This window comes from Culex quinquefasciatus, chromosome 3 (assembly GCF_015732765.1).
Source record: "Culex quinquefasciatus strain JHB chromosome 3, VPISU_Cqui_1.0_pri_paternal, whole genome shotgun sequence".
NCBI classification, from domain to species: domain Eukaryota; kingdom Metazoa; phylum Arthropoda; class Insecta; order Diptera; family Culicidae; genus Culex; species Culex quinquefasciatus.
In genome coordinates, this window is record NC_051863.1 from 62127508 (window position 1) to 62140456 (window position 12949).

Here is a 12949-nt window from a genome sequence, read left to right on the forward strand (position 1 = left end):
AGAGAATTGCTCTGCTGCGGTCCTAAAAAAATACTCATTTTTTTTCAATTCGGCTTTTCAATAAATAAAGTATTGCCTAAAATAGGGGAAGGTGGGGCAAGACGACCATATGGGGCAAGAGGAACAATCGCTCCTACGGCCGTAATTTTTACAATTTTGATTATTTCCAGTATGAGGAATTGTTGCTAGCAATGCAATTAGCTGATTCTACTACCACATAACCGCCAAAATGACGTAAACGCCACGGGAATAAGATTTAATGAAGTTTTTTCAAAACCTTTGTTTTCTTATAATATTTGGAAAGTACAAAATAAGGCTTAGGGTTCGTTTTAAGGCTCATTTTATCAAAATGCTATTTTTCCTAGATCAGTAGTGTCCCTACCAATGACATGCACCTATTACAAAGTATGATTTAACTTTTGGTTATTTTTGTTGAGAGCTTTAAAAAAATCTTGTTCAGGTGGGGCAAGTGTACCATATGGATTTTTAGTATGGAAAAAATTACGAATTGCTGCAAGAACATATTTTATTGGGAAATAAATACATGAAAGTACTTAAAAACTGATAAACAATCGTTAAAAAAATTGTACATACAAAGTATGGTGATATTATGAAAATTTACTATTTATCATCGAAGTAGTTTTTTTTTCGTAAAAACGATAAAATTTTTAGTAAAATATTATTATTTAATCTAAAAATGAAGAAACCATTCAAATACATTCTAATCTGATGTATCTAAGTGATAACAGTTCAATTGTTAGCAAATTAACATGTTTTTTCATGCATTGTTCCTCTTGCCCCAACGGGTTGTTCGTCTTGCCCCACTAGTTGAGTAGAACGTACGGAAAATCGAAAATTTTAAAATCAATTTTTCACATTAAAAAACAGGATTTTTTAAAAACTTGTTTTAACAAAGTCTTAGTCAAGACCTAGAATAAGATGATTATAATAAAATCCGACAGATTTTTTAACTGTTTAATGGGTTATAACGAGCATTTCCTTAGCTTGTTACACTTGCCCCACTTTCCCCTAACCGTTTTTTTAATCTTATTTACAGATATTCTTTGATGACAACAATTTCATCTTCTGATTTACGGTCTAAATTCATTTGGAAGTGTTGCACCTTAAAAAAATATGTTTTAACGAAGAAAAAAAAGTCATTAATCCTTTGGGAAATTGGGTACTAAAATTAAGCCTAAATTTGTGATGTTATTGTTCACAACGTTAAAGCTTAATTTTCTGAGTACAATGACCCATTGTACGACCGCAAAGGATTTAAAATGGATTTTTAAATCAATTTTAAAATAAAACCTTCGGGACCCTTTTTCACAGAAAAGGTCCTACTTGACAGCTCGTTCCAAGAGGACCATAGTTGATCCATCGGAAAAAAGTTGTCTTGTCAATTTTTTTTTTGCATTGAAATGAAAAAAAGTGATCAGAAATGGGGTTTAATCGTGTTTTTTACCGTTGTATATAAAAATGTACAAAGGGCTTTAGGACCAAAACCGCCAACTCACACGAAATCCTCCGCGTTTATCCCCTGTGTTAGCTTGAAAAACATTGAAGATTGGATCAATGAAATTTGTTATGCATCACCAAAATATGCAGCCAATTTGCAATATCAAAACATGGAACGACTAATCGACTAATCTATCGGTTAATTCTGTGACGTCTGGAAACAGAAAGATTGCCACGATCGTCCAAATAATCTTCACGGGACAACGGAAGCGCAGTATAGGTCACTTTTTGAAACCGGATGGATTTGAATGTAAGATTCCTGGGCGGTCCAGGTCCATCATGGCGCTGGGATGCGGTTGTGGCCGTATGTGATTGTGACGTCCTCGTGCAACATGTTGTCCCGGTGAGCACTTCCAGTTGGTCCGATTTGGAAGCGATTTGTGCAGTCGGAAGTAGCGGTTCAACATTTTTTCCAGTTCGCCGGTCATTTCGTCGATTCAGATGTAGGCGTTAGCTTTGGCCACAGAAACGGTTTCCTTGAAACAGGCAAGTGCCGAAAGCTTAGCTGGTTGATCCAGATGACGGCTAAGGTCCCCTCCTTCGGTGACCGGATGTGCTTCCAACTAAACCACCTCACGTTCCAGAAGCGCTACGGAATCGGCTGCTTCTCGATCTTCAATGTACCGAAACGAAAACTGGCGAATTTTGTACACACCGGGAACCGTTAAGAGTTGGCCTTAATCACAGAGACTTGCCTAGTTGGCTTATTTCTTCCTGCTAAATTCCTTCCGTTCTCGCCCCAAATCAACGACAAGAAAGCGACTTGCCATCGAGAACCCCAACATCGTGCCGCCCAAAGAGAGAGGCACACAACAGAATTTTTATTTCATTAACATTCAATTACATATAATGAAATATACATTTTTCATTCTCGGCAGAGTGTGCTCGGTCTTGCGCCTTCTCAGTTCCGCTAAACAGCGCTCTCTTCTCGCTCCTAGCTCGTCGCTATCGAACTCCTCGATAGCCTCGCGGTATCCATCACCGGTCATGGGACACGCGGGTTCCTCACCATCTTAATGGGCAAGCCGAGCGCGAGCCGGATCGTGTCTTTACGCTGTTGCTTAGCTGCAAACCGGACGCCAACTGTGGTCTCTTGCAACGTGTCTGTTGAGGCTGACGTTTTTTGGTTGCCGACAGCATTTCCAGATCTGACGTGACCATTGGCCGCGGAGTTGCAACGGAAGTAATCAGAAATCACATCCACTACTCCCGCGGGTGACCGAGTTGGACAGAAAACGGCCTCACGAACGGGACTGATGGCGAACTTATCCATTGGGGTTTCCAAACTGGGCCGCAAGACTGGCCTGACAGTGAGAGCGCTTTAAAACGACTTTCACTCTGCCTGCAATCGTTCTGTGGAAAGAACACCAAAATAAGTCACTCGTTTCAGGGTCAAGAGTGCAAACTCACGTAGGATTATCCGACAGACTGTTTGTCGCTGTATTCGCCGGTAACCTCCGGCCAGGATGAGTGTACTTCCGGCTAAACGACGCAGCAGGACGCGGGTGCAGATGTTGCTGTGATTGAGCCGATGCTTGTTGTACCACATCCGGGGAAGTAGTGTCATTCGGTGTTCCGGTTGCCTCCGCCATCAGCAGTTTCCCATCGTGTAACAGTTCGGGAGTCGTACGATGCGCAGCAAGCTGGACCGAGGTGAAGGAGAACCAATACGATACAGAAATGCCAACCTTCCTCGGCCAGGTTCTGCAGGAAGAAAATACCCAATGCCAACACACTACCCTTCTTGAAACACTCCCGCTTTTGCGCCAGTGTGGCCCCGATCGCCACACTGCGGAAGGTCTGTTACGTGCCCGACTAGTTCTGCTCAGGGCGGGTTGTGGAACAATCGCAAATGTACAACGGCAAAGAAACCCAAAATCTACAGCAAAATCGAAATTAAAAGTCAAAACCAAATTGCACTCAATAATGCAACGAATAAACAAACTGTACTTGGGGAATGAACATGATTTTATTTGCCCTGGCAAAATGCATCAGGGACGACTTGGGGAGCTTAATCTAGCTGATCTGACCTGATTTTTCGCTTGTCGTTCTTCTCGCTGCCGCTCGTGCTGTTGATGTTCACGTGGCCGCTCGATGCTCGTGCAGCCGCTGGCAGGAACGCGGGTGAACCCCACAGCTGCGTGCGCCGTCTGCTGTTCGGCGTCTTGTCGTCAGATGACTACGTGCAGGACGAAGAGATGATCACGTGGCCGGAGCGGCTCTGCGCTTGTCGACGGCCTTCGGTGGCGAGCGGGTGATGTCGATCACCGCCCAGATGTTGGCGACGAGACCGGTTGGTCCCGCAGGTGAAACACGTGGCCTGGAGCGTCCGAACGCTTCCCGACGGCCTTCACAGGTGAAGAGGTGGTCGTCGACCGCCACGTGGTTGTAGCTGGCGTGAGGCACGAGGTGGAATGTCGCAAGGCAGTGCGACCGGGTTTGCTCCAGCAGGATGTTGATGGCGCTGCGAAGTCTTGTCACACGATAAGATGGCGTACACGTGTGTGTCGAGCTTGAGTGTGTGCGTGTGTGCGGATTGCGGATGATGCCCAAGTGTGCCGGACGCGGCGTCGGCGTCGAAGGTAGAGGACGTCAAATGGATCGCACCCGTCCGGTGACGATCGCGATCGCTGCTCGCAAGCAGTGGATCCCCAAGATTTTACAGCCGCCGGTGGTTCCCTTTGCTCGGGGTTTTGGCGCGCCCTACGGGTAGACCACTACCAGACGTGAAGTACGCACCCCTGCGGAGTGACCGTAAATCACTTTGTCGGGCAGGCGACCAGTCGAAACTGGATTTCCCCTGCAGGCTGCGCCCTTAGCTCGGAAACCGTGGCTGTGGTTTCCTACGGGCTTGTCGACGTCCTCGCGTGCACCCCGTGGTCAGCGACCAGGTGCTGTCCGACGCTACGAATGATCGCGCGCTCCGGTAGATGCTGTCCGGAGTTCGGGCCGGCGAAGATCGCCGCGTGGATTGCTGAGAATAAACCAAAGAGAAAAACCTTCTCCCTGAAGGTTTTCTTCAGGCAGAAGAACGACAATTAGCGAACTGACCCTTATTTCTCCACATGACCTTTACCTCTTCCGCAGTCTACTACTGCCTCGTGTTTTGTACAATTGTACACGATCAAGTGTGCTGGTAGATGGCTAAATGGGTACAATTTCAATTATGGGCACAATTCCTTCCGGGACCGCTAACTACTCACTTAAATGGCCAACAAACAGGCTCATGCAACGCCCGTGGGCGCCTATTGGGTCACCTGATCACTTGGTGGTCGATCGGAGGATCTTTACAACTTTGGGTCGATCGAGATTTTCTAACTACGCACTTTTCTAAACGCACTAGGCTTGGCTGACGGTGGCCTTGCTCGACGGTTTGTACTCGCGCACGGTTGAAGTACAATTGATCTTGACCTTCGTATCGATCGTGCCTCGAGCCCTTTCGTCTCGGATCGGAAAAGGGGATCGATGCGTTGTCCAGTTGTGATTGGTCCACGTAGCAGATCGTAGATCGGCAAGTATTAGTGATGACCGTTTCGAAATGGGCAGGGTGTGGCAAGGATAAATTTTCCCACAGGGTCAGGCCGAGTGGCGGGCAAGACGATATCAGATCGATTCTCCTAACACCTCGATCTGAAGCGCAGTATGTAAAGGTTACAATCGGCCAGCAAGACCCTAAATTATTTTCGGAATTGTTGTTCAACTTGCTTTTAATCGTTCAAAGTCAAGAGATTGTGCTCACTTGTTATGTTGCCTTCAGCAAAACGTCGTACATATGCCTGTAGTCGCGGATCCACATTCAAGCAGCTGGAATGGCCAGAGCTGGCACAGCACAATGTCCGGATCGGTTCCGCGTATGGCAAGAGTTACACGGATACTTTTTTTCTTCATTCAGACGCGCTGCAGAGGGTCCAGAATCTGCTTCGCAGTCAGCTGGATCTCTTCGCCGTTCGTGTCGGGCTGATTGTCCTCCTTCGGCGCGTAAGGAAGCGGTCGTCGTCAGCGATCAAGCCACAGCTCCTGGGGGAATGACGAAATAATCAGTTCCTTGTTTGAGTTCAACAAAAATCTAAAACTCTTACCATAAGATTTCGCTCTAACAGTCTTATGACCTCATCCGGTTGATCCACAGAAACTCGAAGTACTGGTTCCACATCCGCAGCCATCTCCGACAAAATTTCCTTAAAATGATCTCTTGACTGTTGTTTATGCGGAAACTTCATCTGTCAAAATGACTTCTCTCGAGATACCAAGATCAGGAGACGCGAGGTGGGAACAGTATGTCAAATAATCGCTAATCAATTAGCCAATCAACCAACAATTACGTTAGTTGATTAGTGATACGATAATTGATTAGGTGTGTCTCACCCCTCGGCTGTACCCGTACACGAACCGTTAAACCGAACCTTGCACCTCGGGTACAAACCCCGTGCAGGCCGACGACGCAGAAAAGAGACAAAAATATTTCCCTCACGCTCCCTCTGCTGTAAAGTGGTGTTTCATTCTCCGCTGCAGTCACACTACAGTGTTTGCCACAGAGAGAGTGAGAAGCAGTCATTTTTTCGTCCCTTTACACGCTCTTCGCTCGCACGGCGTTGTACCCGAGGTGTGCACCCCGTGTTTACACCGCGTGTAAACTTGAGTGCGCCGTGCGGGGAGAACTCGAACATGGTAGCCTGGTGTGTTTGAGGTTCATCTGCACTGAAAACTTGTACGGCGCGTACGGCGTGCGTGCGTTTCGGGAAGGCTGGTCAGGGGTATTAAAAAACACCCAAAAAGCAAAAAAACTGAAATTTGGCTTATTGGACCTTTAAAAAAAACTCCAGATTTATTACAATGTACATGTTTAATAAAAACCGCATTTAAAAACTCAATGATATTCAAATTAAATTCATCGTCGGGCATCCACGATAAGTGGTTTAAACGATTGTTGACATGAGTTATGGCAAATTAATTTGACCCTTTTCCGACGCAGTTGCCAGTGCAAAATTAGCCAAACACGAATTCAATTAATCAATGCCGCTTTGTTTATCTGGCGCTTTCGATCGAACACCTCCTCCTAAATGTATGCAAACCCCCGTCCACAACCGCACTCGTTGAACACGTGCACTTTCAACCTGACCGCATCATTATCGGGGTTCGGCTTGTCCCTTACCGATTGTTGGGGTCTTTACGTGTTGTGTATTGTAGGTTGACCTCAGATATAACTTATTTAATTGTTAAATTAAAAACCAGATTCAAGTCTATGATATTTCACGTGTTGTGTATTTTAGGTTGACCTCAGATATAACTTATTTAATTGTTAAATTTAAAATCAGATTCAAGTCTATGATATTTCGGTATGTTTTACAACCATTCAAAGATCTTTTTTTAAATACAATTTTCTAAATATTTCAGAATAAATTAATTTACATATTCATTCACTAGTATTACTAAGCCCTTTTGAAAGCACCCCCTCCGAAGAGACTGGTCAAAACATATGTTGAGCTGCGTGATCTGATAATGAATTTATTAGTGCCGCTCGATTGGTCGCATGTAAGTGAGTGTGTGTGTGTGTATCTCTGAATGTATTTGTATAACCTAATTAGCACCTCGGAATTGGCCACCACGTGTCAGCTGCACCGCACGCATGATTCAATTTATTTACGCCGTGTGCCATAATGCGGTGGTCGTATTTGTACCCTCGATTTAATCGCATTTGATTTCGGCCCCGAAAAGTTCGCCAATAAATAGTAATTTGTGCAAAACCCCGTCATCATCCAGGTGGTGGTAAATATGTCACTGGGGTGGCGCTTTGTATTATATTACACACAGCAACGTTTTCAATTGAAATATTTATGATGGCAATTATGCAACTGTTGCCACGGATGCGGCTGAATATAATGAAAATCAATGGTCATGACTGATTTAAATCAGATTAAATGGGAGTTAAACGTTCGTCGCAAAAGTGAATGAATGTTTAAACATTGAATCATTTGTCAAATTCAATTAACTAGATGTATGCCATCAAATCAGACATAAAAAGTCAAATTCTTTAAAATGTTGATAAATCAAAATAGCTAGTTAAAAGAATCATGAAAAAACAAAAAAAAAACATTTGTTGCTTCCCCCAAATTAGCCTAGTATTTTGTACCGGAGATCCAGGTTTGCTTAAATCAAGTGAAAATAAGTAAGAAGCACAGAAGGGATGCTAAAATACAGTGGTTTATATTTACTTGCGTTATAAGTGCTTATAACTTTTCATAAGGTTGTCAGATCTACAATGTTTTGGGCTCATTGGAAAGGTCTTTTGATTACCTTTCTATGTGAGCAGTTCTCTACGGAATCGGTATTTTTTCTTTAATTTTAATTTTTGTATTTTTTAATCCGGCTGAAACTTTTTTGGTGCCTTCGGTATGCCCAAAGAAGCCATTTTGCATCATTAGTTTGTCCATATAATTTTCCATACAAATTTGGAAGCTGTTCATACAAAAATGATATGTGAAAATTCAAAAATCTTTTGAAGGAATTTTTTGATCGAGTTGGTGTCTTCGGCAAAGTTGTAGGTATGGATATGGACTACACTGAAAAAAATGCTACACGGTAAAAAATTTTTGGTGATTTTTTATTTAACTTTTTGTCACTAAAACTTGATTTGCAAAAAAAAAACACTATTTTTAATTTTTTTTTATTTTTTGGTATGTTTTAGAGGACATAAAATGCCAACTTTTCAGAAATTTCCAAAATGGGCAAAAAATCTTTGACCGAGTTATAATTTTTTGAATCAATACTGATTTTTTCAAAAAATCGAAATATCGGTCGCAAAAATTTTTCAACTTCATTTTTCGATGTAAAATCGAATTTGCAATCAAAAAGTACTTTAGTGAATTTTTGATAAAGTGCACCGTTTTCAAGTTATAGCCATTTTTAGGTAACTTTTTTGAAAATTGTCCCAGTTTTTCATTTTTTATAATTAGTGCCCATGTTTGCCCACCCTTGAAAAAAATATTTTTGAAAAGCTGAGAAAATTCTCTATATTTTGCTTTATTGAACTTTGTTAATGCGACCCATAGTTGCTGAGATATTGCTATGCAAAGGCTAAAAAACAGGAAAATTGATGTTTTCTAAGTCTCACCCAAACAACCCACCATTTTCTAATGTCGATATCTCAGCAACTATAGGTCCGATTTACAATGTTAAAACATGAAACATTCGTGAAATTTTCCGATCTTTTCGAAAAAAATATTTTCAAAAATTTAAAATCAAGACTAACATTTCAAATGGGCGTAATATTGAATGTTTGGCCCGTTTAAAATGTTAGTCTTGATTTTAATTTTTTTTTGAAAAGATCGGAAAATTTCACGAATGTTTCATGTTTTAACATTGTAAATCGGACCTATAGTTGCTGAGATATCGACATTAGAAAATGGTGGGTTGTTTGGGTGAGACTTAGAAAACATCAATTTTCCTGTTTTTTAGCCTTTGCATAGCAATATCTCAGCAACTATGGGTCGCATCAACAAAGTTCAATAAAGCAAAATATAGAGAATTTTCTCAGCTTTTCAAAAATATTTTTTTCAAGGGTGGGCAAACATGGGCACTAATTTTAAAAAATGAAAAACTGCGACTATTTTCAAAAAAGTTATCTAAAAATGGCTATAACTTGAAAACGGTGCTCTTTATCAAAAAATCACTAAAGTACTTTTTGATTGCAAATTCGATTTTACATCGAAAAATGAAGTTGAAAAATTTTTGCGACCGATATATCGATTTTTTGAAAAAATCAGCATTGATTCAAAATATTATATCTCGGTCAAAGATTTTTTGCCCATTCTGGAAATTTATGAAAAGTTGGCATTTTATGTCCTCTAAAACATATCAAAAAATAAAAAAAAATTAAAAATAGTGTTTTTTTGCAAATCAAGTTTTAGTGACAAAAAGTTAAATAAAAAATCACCAAAATTTTTTTTAACGTGTATCATTTTTTTTTTCAGTGTAGTCCATATCCATTAGGATGTAACAAAAATGACTTTTTGGCGGGCATTCAGGGGTTTGTTCCGGTGGGAATACTGAGCCTAAATCCCAAATATTAACTTGATTGAACGTAACAGGAGCTGGCGCTCCGCCCTTCAATTTTAAATGGGATTTAACCCGTAAAAAAAGATTTTTTCAAAAATGTCACTTTTTGAGGCATTTTGGCCACCAATGCGTTTACCAAAAACATCACTGGCGTGTAGGCCAGATCCTTGCGCATCTTTTGGTATATATAACATTGAAGTTTGGAGCACCCTGGCGCTCGGTACAGACCTTCAAAGTTTGGAAATTTTTCGAAAAATCGACCCCGTCAAAAAAGATATGCGTCGCACCTCGCGACGCCCGAGACGCCTTTGGATTTGGTGGGACCGATTTTTATAAAAAAATGCCAAACTTTGAAGGTCTGTACCGAGCGCCAGGATGCTCCAAACTTCAATGTTATATATACCAAAAGATGCGCAAGGATCTGGACTACACGTTAGTGATGTTTTTGGTAAACGCATTGGTGGCCAAAATGCCTCAAAAAGTGACATTTTTGAAAAAAACTTTTTTTACGGGTTAAATCCCATTTAAAATTGAAGGGCGGAGCGCCAGCTCCTGTTACGTCCAATCAAGCTCATATTTGGGATTTAGGCTCAGTATTCCCACCGGAACAAACCCCCGCCAAAAAGTAATTTTTGTTACACTCTAATATCCATACCTACAACTTTGTCGGAGACACCAACTCGATCAAAAAATTCCTTCAAAAGATACAGATTTTTGAATTTTCACATATCATTTTTGTATGGACAGCTGCCAAATTTGTATGGAAAATTATATGGACAAACTAATGATGCAAATTGGCTTCTTTGGGCATACCGAAGGCACCAAAAAAGTTTCAGCCGGATTAAAAAATACAAAAAAAAAATCGAATGACCGAAAACTCAGAGAATTGCTCATAACATGTCATGACAAAAACCTTTCTATGTAACAATGAATTGATAAAGTTTTAGGGAAATGCGAGCAATTTAAAGATTTTTTAGGTTTTTTAGACCTCAAACTTCGAAGTCCGTTTTACACCACTTCTCCTTAACGTAGAGGGCTCATATTTAGCATGAGTTCGTCTTATGTATAGACAAACAAACGCTGAAAGATTCATCCAAATCGGAGCACCTCGATACGACCTGTTACACATTGGTGAAAAACTCGCTCTTAAGAAGTTCATTTTCAAATGATTTCATAGCTTTTCCCTAGTAAGGAAAGGAAAGCCAAATGTTGAAAAACCAGGATTGTTGCGACGGAGCACGTCCCAAATACGGCCGAAGCAGTCCCCTCGTTCTACGTCAGTGTTAGTGTTTGTTTTGTTTGACTGGTGCCCGTGCTGTCGCTTGTCAAACGATTAGAAGAATCAAAACAATCTGAGCAAGCGGGAGCACGGGCGCAGCTGGACAGGTCAGCTGCGAAAAGACACCATAATTGTAAGTTTATTGTTAAATTGTGAACGTTCTGATTGTAATTCATTTATTTAATAAATTACAGTTTTGTAGCATGTGGGAAATAATAGAATTTTATTTCGCCCTGCTCACGAAAACGGTGCCCGGAGTAGCACCTTCCCGCCTGTCTCAACAAGGATGTTGACCATTTTTTGCTGTCTTTGTGCTTTGTGTTGGTTACTTGATTTATCAGTCTCTAAAATATTGATGTAAACTAATTTTCTATCCAGATTCCTACCATCCAGTAACTACACTGAAATAAATTTTAATTAATTTTAATTGCAAACGCAAAATTATGAGAAATTGGACGAGTTTTCCGGTAAAAATATTTTCTAGACTGAAAAATTTAGTATTTCAGAAATGGCAATAAATCATTTCAAAAAATGCCAAAACCTCTGTTTTTCAGCATTTTTATGTTTGCATTGACATATGGAAACTTGTTTGTAAAATTTTCTGGAGGTTCGATTTCGGCAATCAGTTTTCAACAATACGGATTAATACCATGATTTTTATATTTTTCTTATGGAGAAATATATCATTCTGCATTTCCACGAACCTTTTGGCACAATTTTAGACTGATTTCACAGAGAAAAAAGACTTTTGAACCATTAAATCAATTTTTTTATTGAAACAGCGTGTATTTTTATTTCAGTGGTCTAGCTGAAACCATGTACACTCAACCCCCGGTGGTTGGTAACATTTTCGTTTGACACTTTTTTAATTTGTACCCCGCAGGGGTATGACAGATGGGAATTTCAGCCTACCGCACATCAATCACAATATGGCGGCGATTGTTTGTAAACATCACAAAAATTAGCTAGCTGAAAACAGTGAGAAAAGCGGAATCCAAGCAAAAATAAATTAAAAGTTTTCCGATTACTATTGATCGCGCTAAAATTGTCTATTTCGAGTAAGTGTAATAAATTAAGCACGAAAGGGATTATCTCAACGAAGTATTGGTTTCTCCCAAACAGATAATTGGCAAAAGATGCAAGCATCTGAGGGAAGACGCATCCGAGTTGGAACTTTTTGGTTCGCTGCCCCATCGACTACTGCTCCGCCGGCGTTTTCCTCGACCGCATCATTTCCGCGGAATCGTACTGGAGGCACCTAAATTGCATGGCACAGTCTGAGAAGACACGTAGCAAAACGATGGTCAAACTAAAACGTTTCTGGGACGATGCCCACCTTCTTCAGAAAGAATCGCTCTCGGTGACTGCATTTATCTAAACCCTTATGAACTGACGGATCTGGTCGACGCGATGCCGAATTTTCCAGTGTCCGGATTATGGATGACTCGGTCGTCAAATTCCTTTTAGACACGGCTGCCACGCTTTGGAGCAAATGTGCCAGCACCAGCTGGGTTCCAAAACTAGTTCCAATATTAGTCGAAATAAATTTGGTCGTTTCCTTTTGCCCTGTTCCTTTTCCGCTTTCAAACGGGCCTAGCTCATGCCATTCCATGTCCCATGTTTCCTTCGCCACTAACCGTTGCAGAACGAACGTTGACTTTGTTTGCGTTGTACGGCCATCCGATTCTCATCCCCTTCCGCCACCTTTCGGTTCAACTCCTCTTAAAACGCTGGATTTCCTCCCACTCGGCTTCGGTCTCTTTGAGTGGTCTAATCCATACCGACATGGGCTCAAGATCAAGGCGATGATTGGCGAATTGTTCTTCTTTCCGGGTGTTATAATTGTTGAACAGTTACTCGACCTATTCGTCCTCAATCTATTATCGTCGATCCGGGACACGGAACCAACCCGGAACAGCTAACTCTTGCCCAGTTAACTCAATCCGAATTCTGAAACGGAATCTAATTAGAATCGTATACAAATTCCGTTTAAAACGCAACAACCGGTTCGATGTTCGAACCGGTTGTTGCGTTTGAAACGGAATTTGTGTACGATTCTAATTAGATTCCGTTTCAAAATTCGGATTGATTTGACTG

General features: G+C 41.3%; 1 long non-coding RNA gene across 1 annotated transcript; it reads left to right on the forward strand.

Annotated features, from left to right (window-relative positions):
• The first annotated feature begins 11740 nt into the window (after positions 1 to 11740).
• LOC119769487 lies at positions 11741 to 12423 on the forward strand. The gene is made up of 2 exons (XR_005278384.1): positions 11741 to 11910; positions 11975 to 12423. It is a non-coding gene; the product is annotated as an uncharacterized LOC119769487 (long non-coding RNA).
• Positions 12424 to 12949: the final 526 nt, after the last annotated feature.